This window comes from Salvia splendens, chromosome 20, assembly GCF_004379255.2.
Source record: "Salvia splendens isolate huo1 chromosome 20, SspV2, whole genome shotgun sequence".
Classification (NCBI taxonomy): domain Eukaryota; kingdom Viridiplantae; phylum Streptophyta; class Magnoliopsida; order Lamiales; family Lamiaceae; genus Salvia; species Salvia splendens.
The window spans coordinates 8,056,873-8,067,102 of record NC_056051.1 but is presented as its reverse complement, the minus strand read 5'-3'; the positions used below and the strand labels follow the sequence as shown (position 1 = coordinate 8,067,102).

General features: G+C 38.8%; 1 long non-coding RNA gene across 2 annotated transcripts; it reads right to left on the bottom strand.

Moving 5' to 3' along the window:
* Positions 1-8,648: 8,648 nt before the first annotated feature.
* On the bottom strand, positions 8,649-9,597 carry LOC121782137. Of its 2 annotated transcripts, none has more exons than XR_006046255.1 (3): positions 9,428-9,597; positions 8,889-9,048; positions 8,649-8,840 (listed from the first exon to the last, which is right to left on the bottom strand). It is a non-coding gene; the product is annotated as an uncharacterized LOC121782137 (long non-coding RNA). The 2 variants fall into 2 exon arrangements; XR_006046254.1 differs by having other exon boundaries at positions 8,649-8,824.
* Positions 9,598-10,230: the final 633 nt, after the last annotated feature.

Below are 10,230 nucleotides of genomic sequence, written 5' to 3'. Positions count from 1 at the left end.
AATAAGTAAGCCATGCCTGAAATTTGCATTATCTTACTACTTGATCGGTTTATCACGCAAACAAGTGTTAAAATGTGCAGAAATGCTACTTGACCAAGGCAGCAAGACCGAACTGATCAAGCAAGTACAAAAGGCGAAAAAGGCCAAAAACTGGGGAGTTGATCAAGGGGGAGTGGCCAAGCAGTTTAAATGGGGACCGCTGGCTTCTAAAATAAGAACGCGTGAGGAAATGAGTTGGATGTGGCGCACCATTCTGTTATCCAGGACGACGTTCTAGAAGGGGACACGTGCTAGCTTATGAAGACGCCAGGACGAGCCGGTCAGAAATTTGTTACCCAAAAGGGTCGTCATTCTAGAAGAAATAGCACGTAGCAATCAATGAGTCGTTCATCCTCTGCATGAGTAAATATTCCCTGTCAAGATCGTTATCCAACTAGAGGCCAAATCGAGCTTATAAATAGAGGTTGCGCCACCACAAGAAAAGGATCCGAGACTTTACTTTCCGTCTAGTTTAGCTTAGTTTAGTTTAGTCCAGCTTTCTAGCTTAGTTTAATCAGCCTTCTAGCTTAGTTTAATTCAGTTCTCTAAGTTTAGTTTAGATAGCTTAGTTAAAAGGGCGATCGAAGGGAGCGCTGCAGAATACCCATTTCTGTTAGCGTAACTTAAGTTTCCCACTGAGATTCTTCTCAGTTTTACCGCTTTCTTTAATTCTGAAGTGTTAGCTTAGTTAAATTTCACGATGTAATCGTTTTCAGTTTAATCGAAGTTATTTTCGCTTTTAAATCTGCGCATTTACTTTTCTCCTGTCACCTGCAATTCACTTGAACCAGTAGTTAAATTTCGTTGATCAAGCTAGCTAGTTTATTTCCGTCTAGATTAAAAACAGTAGTTAAGAAAACTCCCAAGTTAAAGCGTGGCAGCAGCCAACCCCCCTGTTCACTACTCACACACTCGACACACCAACTTCTCTGTGGGATCGACCCCGAACTTGCCGTTTTACTGTTAAAGTAGTGCGAAATCGAGAGTTATAAATATTTTCTTGCGTGAGTCGGTTCGAGGATTGATTGATTAAGTGGCAACGACAATTTGTTAACTGGTCCAACCGTTTCAGTTATCTTCCATATAACTTGATCCAATACTAATCCGTCATTCTCGGTCTCACCAGAGAGACATGGTGATCAATGGATTAAAGAAGAAGGATGATTTGCAGAGTTAGTTTGATTAAGAATATAAAGCATGTTTAGTATTGTACTATGTAGATTAGAGCTAAATTCTAGATCTTTCGAATATGAAGTTTATGTTAAAGGATCTTGCGTTCTCAATCATTAAAATGAAATACGTTCTGAGTTCTTGATCATGGCTCTCTGCAATATTTTAAGTTCGTTCTTCTTCATCATGCTTTTAGCTACATGTTTTCATGGTATTAGAGCGGGATCCTTTTGATCCTATCTCTCCTACTACTGTAGCCTAGTTTCTTGTTTGCCCTTCCAAAGAAATGGCAGAAGCCAATGAAGCAATACCTGTGGTAACTCTGCCACCTATTTTCTCTCAATTGCCTCCAATCTCAGTCAAGCGGACTGATGGAATTTCCTCATGTGGCAGCAACAAGTGGATGTTGTTGCGTATGGCTATGGCTTTGAGGGATTTGTTACAGGAGAAACTGATCCTCCTCCGCAGCTGATTCTTGATCAAGATGAAGAGTCAATGGTTTCAAATCCAGCCTTCATAACTTGGCAAAGGCAAGATAGGAGAGTGGCTGGATGGCTCCTGCCCCCACTATCAGAAAGTGCTCTAACCTTGGTGGTAGGGCTCAGGTCTGCCAGAGAAATATGGAGTGCTTTGGAAACTAATTTTGCAAGCCGCTCCACAGCCAAGGTCATGCAATATCGCCAGCAGATGCAAAATTTGAAGAAAGAAGCAATGTCTATGACTGATTATTTAGGTAAGATGAGAACCTACTTTGACTTGATTGGATCTGTTGGCTGTAGAATTTCAGAAGCAGAGCAAGTCCTTCACATATTGGGAGGACTTGGCTAAGACTATGATGTTGCAGTGTGTGCAGTCACTTCCAGATCAGATCCATGGAGTATTGGAGATGTCAGTGCCTTTCTACTCAGCTTTGAGTCAAGAATGGAATGCACCAGAACTCACTCCATCAGCTCAGATGGATCTCAGTCTTCACTCAACTTGGTCCAGCAACAGTCTAGGCAGAAAAGAGAGCAACAAAGCTTCAGTAACAACAGATTTGAATCAGGAAATGGAAGAGAATTTGGAGGAAGATACAATAGAGGAGGCAGACGTGGAAGAAGCTATGGCAGAGGGAGCAATAAGATTATCTGTCAGCTGTGTGAAAAACCAGGTCATTTTGCTGCAAAATGCTGGCACAAGTTTGAGCAGAACTACACATCACCTCAAGTTCAGCTTACAAGGATTGCTCCTCAACAGCAGAATCAAGGATTCTTCAATCCTTCAGCTCATCTGGTTCAATCAGTGCCGAGGTCTCCATCAGCCTCCTTCTATGTTGGAACTCCATCAGAGGCCAGCTATGCTTCCAATGCTTCTTTAAGCTGGTACCCAGACTAGGGAGCAGCACATCATGTATCTAATGACCTGAGCAACCTCAACATAAGCACTGAATACACTGGAGGTAAGAATCTATTGCTTGGAAACGGTGTTGCAGTTAATATTCATAATATTGGAGAAAGTGTATTTAAATCTCACTCAGCTAATTTTTCCAGACAACTTCACCTCAAAAATCTCTTGCATGTTCCGAACATAACTAAAAATCTACTGAGTGTCTCCAAATTTGCTCAAGATAATTCTGTCTTTTTTTAATTTAACCCGAGTTTCTATTTGGTTAAGGACCTGAGCACCAAGGAAATTGTGCTCAAAGGAACTCTTGAGAGAGGCTTATACAACTTGCTAGTAGATCATACCCCAATCAAGCGTGGCATTGTCCCCATTTCTTCCTGCAGTCCAGAGAACCCAGCTGTCCATTCCATGAGCTTGGGCAACTCACAGTTCAGCAGTAGTTCTAGTCCATCTTTCAGCCCAGATTTGTCTTTGTGGCATAGTAGACTAGGGCATCCCACCTTAGATGTAGGGCTGGCAAAATATACCGAAATACCGCACTTATCGTACCGAAAAATACTGAAAATACCGCATTTTCGGTATACCGCATTTTTCGGTACAGTATGATACCTTACCGTTAGATTAAGGTACGACAAAGGTATGAATTTTGCATATACCGCGGTATACCGCATCATACCGTATTTTTGCGGTATATACCGTTAATAATTATATATATTTAATATATTTATTATTTATAAAATTATAATATTTATATTTTCAAAATTAAAGAAAGATTAGTGATTACTCATTAGAGGCGTAAAGCACCTAACCCTAATTCTTAATCTCAGATTCTCCATTCACGCCGCAGCAGCACTCCACCACCACCACTCCGCCGCACCATTCCACCACCACACCGCCGCACCACTCCACCGCACCAATTTATCTTTCTGATATGAGCTTGAGAAGAGTAGTATGTTATGCTTCATGTTTTCTATCAATGCTTTGGTATTAATCTTTCTGATATGAGCTTTCCATGTTTGTTGTTTAATCTCGAACAGGTGTTGATGATGAATTGATCATTGATGCATAATGGAATGGCATCTTCTTTGAAGCTCAAGCATCACTTTCTCTACCCAAACCATGTTATTTAACCTTTTGGAAGTTGTATGAATATTGATGAACTATGTTTTGAATGTATGAACTATGTTTTGATTTTTGAATGACATGAATTATGTTTGATTGTGAGGGAATTTTATATTTTGGACATTTTCTAGATAGATAAAATGTTATTTTCAATATTTTATAAATCAAACAGGTATCATTTGCGGTATACCGCGGTATACCGCAACACGGTACGGTATACCGCAATGTCGGTAAGGTAAAGGTTTTCAAATATTGACATACCGAATTTTTCGGTATACCGTATGACATTTTTTCATACCGCAATTTGCGGTACGGTATGCCATATGACATTTTCGGTGCGGTATACCGTACTGTGCCACCCCTACTTAGATGTAGTGAAACTTGCTCTCAACAGCTGTAATATCTCTTTTCATGCAATGAAAACTCCTTCACTTTATTATCCTTGTTGTGTGTTGATAAGTCGCATTCTAGGCCTTCGTTACTGGTCAGTATAACATGCTTAATTGGATTATATCTGAAAAACAGTTGCTAAGTGTGCAGGAAAAGGGTTCCAGTCAGTATGAAAAGGTTCGGATAACTTAGGTGAAAAGAGCGTCAGAAGGGTGCAATACTGACCAGGATGCATGGCAAAAAGCCTCGAGATGGAGAAGAAGGATTGCTGGGAAAGATCAACCACAAATAAGGGCAAAAGAGTCATTTCACGAGAGGAGTCTACCCTAAAAATCAAGGGCAGGCCTCCCTATAAAAGGAAGCCACTTGGAGAGAATGGAGAGAAGGAACTTCCACACTTAGTTAGAATATTCTCTCGGCAGATCAGTTCCTACAGCATTGTCCTACATCTTCTCATTCCTCGCCACAGCCATGGTCACCTGAGTTCCATCAGTCTGCCGGAGATCCACCTTCCTTCGTTCCAGCTAGTTGTTTGCGTAGTGATAACAGTCCCATCGCCCGGAGTGGCAAAACAATTTCTACTCGCTTTCTAGTTAATCTTTACTTGTTCCTTTGCGTTGGATCTGTTACATTTACAATACTTGTTCGCTTTTGAAGTATTTCATTTAGATCCAACGTTTTAATGCAATGAAGTTGTTTTTATGCATCTCTTTCGGTTGCAATCTGTTTTATTCTACCTAGGTAGCTTAGATCTAGTTGTTGCGGTAATTTCTAAGTATTGGAAGCATGATTTCATTTGGAGTTGTCCGATCTGAGTTTGTTAGTTAAGTTTGTTGTTTAGATTTAAATCCCGAAGTATTTAAGTACGAGATCTGAGTTACGTTATTCTGCCACCTTGCATGACGTCCAGTATGTGTAGTTATTGATTTCGTTTGTTTAATCTTCAAGTTTTAGAGCGCTAATTTGTGGATCTGAATTGTGAAGTTTTTATTCATGGAATCTGAGTTTGTTTGATTTCTGCATTCTTGCTGAAGAAGATGACATCAACATCCAAGTTTGGGACCACTTTTGCTTTTTAGTTACTTTTTGCTTTTGTCCTTTGCTTTTTATGTTGGTACCCTACAGATCTGACAGAATAGCCACCTAACTGCCTTTTATTCTCTGATATACCATTTAGCCTTTTATAGTAACCATCTACCTTCCACATGTCCCAGAAACACCTTGTCCCCCACTCTCACGTACACAGCCACATGTCGTTCACTTTCACTCCAACCAGTAGTCAGTAGAGTACACCCTTTAATTCCTGTCTAGGTAGAATCTCGAATCTCAACCCAAGCGTGGTAGCTAACCAAACCCTTCCAGAATATCACCACAGTTACCAAACGCATCATCTCTGTGGGATTCGACCCTTACCTCCACTATACTAGCCAGCAGAAGTGGGTTGAGGAATTTATTGATACTAGGTTCAGGCATAGCCGGGAGTTATATCCTGATCAGTAGGATACATCCTTGCTTAACACGACACCTGCACAAGCCTACTCTTTCATGTGTCTAAAGCTCATAAACTGCCTTATCCTCAATCTGTTTCTCAACACAATTATCCTCTTGAGCTTGTTCATAGTGACCTTTGGGGGCCATCTCTACTGAAATCTAGAAATGGTTATTCATATTATGTATCATTCATGGATCATTTTTCTAGATTCACTTGGTTTTTTCTTCTCAAAAACATAAATGATGTAATCACTGTCTTTAAACACTTCAAAGCCATGAGTGAGAACCTGTTGGGATCAAAGATTAAAATTCTCCAATCTGACTGGGGAGGTGAATTTCAACGTCTAGTTCCTTTTCTAAAGAGTGTGGGATCATTCATCGTGTCTCATGTCCATACATCCCACAGCAAAATGGATTAGCAGAAAGAAAGTATAGACACATAGTTGAAACTGGTTTAGCCTTATTAGCCCAGTCCTTTCTTCCTCAAAGATTTTGGGATGATGCTTTTGTTACAGCTGTGTACTTAATTAATCTCATGCCATCTAAGGTCATCAATAACATTTCTCCACATGAAACACTATTTCTTTAAAAGCCTAACTATTCAGCCTTAAGAGTCTTTGGTTGTCTGTGTTTTCCTTACACTAGACCCTATAACAAGCATAAACTTTAGTTTAGGTCTGTTAAAGGAACTTTTCGGGGATATAGTCCCTCTCACAAAGGGTATAAAGTGCTTCTGCCTGATGGCAAAGTAATTGTCACTAGAGATGTCATTTTTTATGAGTCTACCTTCTCTTTTCAAGTTTCATCTTCTGCTTCAATTATTGCATCAGCCACTCCATGCCATCATTCTCCTTCATTTCCCATTCTTACACCTCTTGTTCCAGAAACTACACCATTACTTGCATCTCTTCCATCACCTCACTCACTGCATGTCACAGATTCTGTTAATAATGCTCCATCTCCAGATCAACCTCATCCAAATATCCAATCCCATGATTCTCCTACATCATCTCAATCTAATTCAGCTTCTGATTCAATTCCATCTACCACTCAAGCCACCCATTCAATGACAACCAGATCAAAATCTGGGATTTTTAAACCAAAAATCTTCACCATTTCAGTGTCAACCCCTTCTTTACCTAAAACAGCTCTAGAAGCTCTCCTCATTCCTAACTAGAAAACTGCTATGCTGAGTGAATTTAATGCACATCTTAACAATAAAACTTGGATATTGACAACACTCCCTCCAGACAAGAATCTTATAGGTTACACTTGGATTTTCAAGCTTAAACTGCATTTATCTGGTGCTATTGCTAGATATAAAGCCAGATTGGTTGCTCAGGGTTTCTCTCAACAACCTGGCTTTGATTTTAATGAAACTTTCAGTCCTGTTGTGAAGCCTACTACTATCAGGATAATTCTCAGCCTAGCAGTCTCTCTTGGTTGGTCAGTAACTCATCTTGACGTGAACAATGCCTTCTTGAATGGTGAACTTAAAGAAGATATTTATATGAAGCAGCCTCTTAGTTTTGAAGAAGGTGGATCTCATTTGGTGTGTAAACTCAACAAAGTTATTTATGGCCTAAAGCAAGCTTCTAGAGCTTGGTTCTTCACTGTGAATTCTGTTCTACTCAGTCTGGGATTCTCTCAATCAAAAGCTAATGCTTCCATGTTTATTAGACAGGGGGGTGAGGAGATTATCTATCTTCTCATCTATGTTGATGACATGCTTGTTACAATGAACTTCAAGCTTCTATACACAAGGTTATTTCTCAACTAAATTCTTCTTTTTCTTTAAAAGATCTTGGGGAGGTGAGTTTGTTTCTAGGAGTTGAAGTGGTGAAGACTACTGATGGAGGTCTTCATCTCTGCCAATCCAACTACATCAAAGATCTTTTAAAAAAAAACTAACATGACAGGTGCTAAAGGATGTCCAACTCCCATGATTTCAAGTTCTGAGCTGAGGAAACATTCTAGAGAACCAGTGTCTGATTCAAGGTCTTACAGAAGCATTGTTGGAGCCTTGCAATATGCAGCCATTACTAGGCCAGACATCAATTTTGCTGTGAACAAGGTGAGCCAATATAAGGCAGAACCATTGGACACACATTGGAGGGCTGTTAAGAGAATATTGAGATATCTTTCAGGAACATTGGATCATGGTATTCAAATTAGGAAGTCAACTGGTGAAATCTCAGCCTTTTCAGACTCAGACTGGGCAGCAGACTTGGATGATAGAAGGTCTACTACAGGTGTTTGTGCTTATCATGGAAGAAATCTTGTGTCATGGTGTGTAAAGAAGCAAACTGTAGTTGCTAGATCCAGCACAGAGGCATAATACAGAAGTCTAGCTCAGGCGGCTGCAGAGGTGACATGGTTGTCTTCGATGCTTGGTGAGTTGAGAATTAAGAAGAAAAGTAGTCCAGTGATTTGGGTAGATGACATGAGTGTCATTGCTTTGGCATCAAACCCAGTGCTTCATGCAAGGACTAAACACATTGAGCTGGACATACACTTTGTTCGTGACAAAGTTCTGGGAAAGGAACTTGATTTGAGGCATGTGCCTACTGCTGATCAGATAGCAGACATTTTCACCAAACCATTGAGTCATCAACCCTTCGTGAAGCTAAGAGAAAGATTAGGTGTGATATCTTTAGCCTCGCTCGGGTTGAGGGGGTGTGTTAGAAGTAATGGCAAATGTGATTCAGCTTCAGTGTACAATGTGAGGATGTTGAAGTTTGATGATCAGTGCATGAATGCAGAGTCTACTGCACGAGAGAAAGCGGCTGCCAACTCCACACAAGTTGGAATCATGGATGAGACAAAAGGGAATGCAGCATGCAATGCACGAGAGAAACCAATCATCAAGCTCACACGAGTTGGAACTGGGAATGAGCCAAACAAGACAGCTAAGGTGCAGGACCACTCTTGTACTTGGAGAGACGTGGTGATCAATGGATTAAAGAAGAAGGATGATTTGCAGAGTTAGTTTGATTAAGAATGTAAAGCATGTTTAGTATTGTACTATGTAGATTAGAGCAAGATTCTAGATCTTTCGAATATGAAGTATATGTTAAAGGATCTTGCGTTCTCAATCATTAAAATGAAAATACATTCTGAGTTCTTGATCATGGCTCTCTGCAATATTTTAAGTTCGTTCTTCTTCATCATGCTTTTAGCTACATGTTTTCAGCCTCCACTTGCTCCTTTGTCCAGATCCCCGGAGTATCTACAAGAGCAAAATGCTTTTGTCAAAGATATAAAATGCAGAGTGCTTAGCATCATCAACTTACCCTTGTGCAGTATCAGAAATTCCGGTTGCTTCACTCAACATAAAACCCCCTTTGCTTGCTCTCTGAGGCTGAGGCTGAGCCACGTTCTTGAAAGACAGTCAGTGGCGCCAAAACTATTCTGTCCAAAACAGAATGAATACACACTTCATGAAAACAAATTCTGCAACACCAAACACGGTGATCATTTTCTCATCTATGTCAACAACAATACTATGACAAATATTATGCCACACTAATTTCAATTTTCTTTTAATCATTTTAATTTCAACACATTAACTAAAATTTTCCACCATACATAGACTTCCATTCCCAACTGCAAAGCCTTTAAACTCAACATGAAAGGCTAAAAATGCAGGAAAACACAAAACATTATCCACAATATTAAGGAAAATGACAACTAATTTCACAAAATAAAAGATAACCTTTTCAATTAAATAAAATCCTCATTCCAAACTAAATTACAGTAGCTTAATAAAAAATCCAATAAATCTTACTACTATATTTTTATTACAATAAAAACAGATGATGACTGAAATTACCTATGAGAGAGCTGAAAATTTCCCATTTTGTAAGGTGTGAGAAGTGTGATTTGCGACTTCTCTTCAGCTGTGTTTCCCATGTTTTTGCAGATAAAGACTTATTTGCTGAAATTTGGGAACAAGTGAAAATGCAGTGATATAGGAAGATGATGAAGTGATCATTTGCTCAAGTGGATTCCTCTATTTATAGAGGTTGAAAATGGAAGAGATTATTGGTGCCTTCTCATTCGATGCGGAGTAAATCCAACGGCTGCTATAAATACATATACTACGTACTCCATTGTAAACATTTTAAATTAATAGGGCAAATGGAGGGAAAAAATCACCTTTGCCCAAATTTTAGTCTATCTCACAAATTTAAAATATATTTAATTTTATCATTGATCTTAATGTATTAAATAATTTCGTTTAAATAGCCAAATATTTTGGTTGCATGCATGATATTTTTCTTTTTCCAAAAGCATGCATAAATTTCCCCAAATCATAGAATATAGGGCAATTGAAAAAATGTCAAAATTACGATATAATTTGTCATTTTTTTTAAATTGCAGGATAAACCGGAATTTGATTTTTATAACTTTTTTTTGCCATAAATCCTAATTAATAATTGTTAAAGTAATAAAGTGATAGAAGAAAAGTTAGTGGAGTATTGTTGATTCAAATTAATAAATGACATTAGAAAAGTTATTAAATAAATTGAAATACACTATTTTTTGGGAACAGATCAAATAAAAAGGGTGTTATTTTTATGGGACAATGAGAGTAGTATTCACATTCAATAATGAGAGTATTATTCACATTCA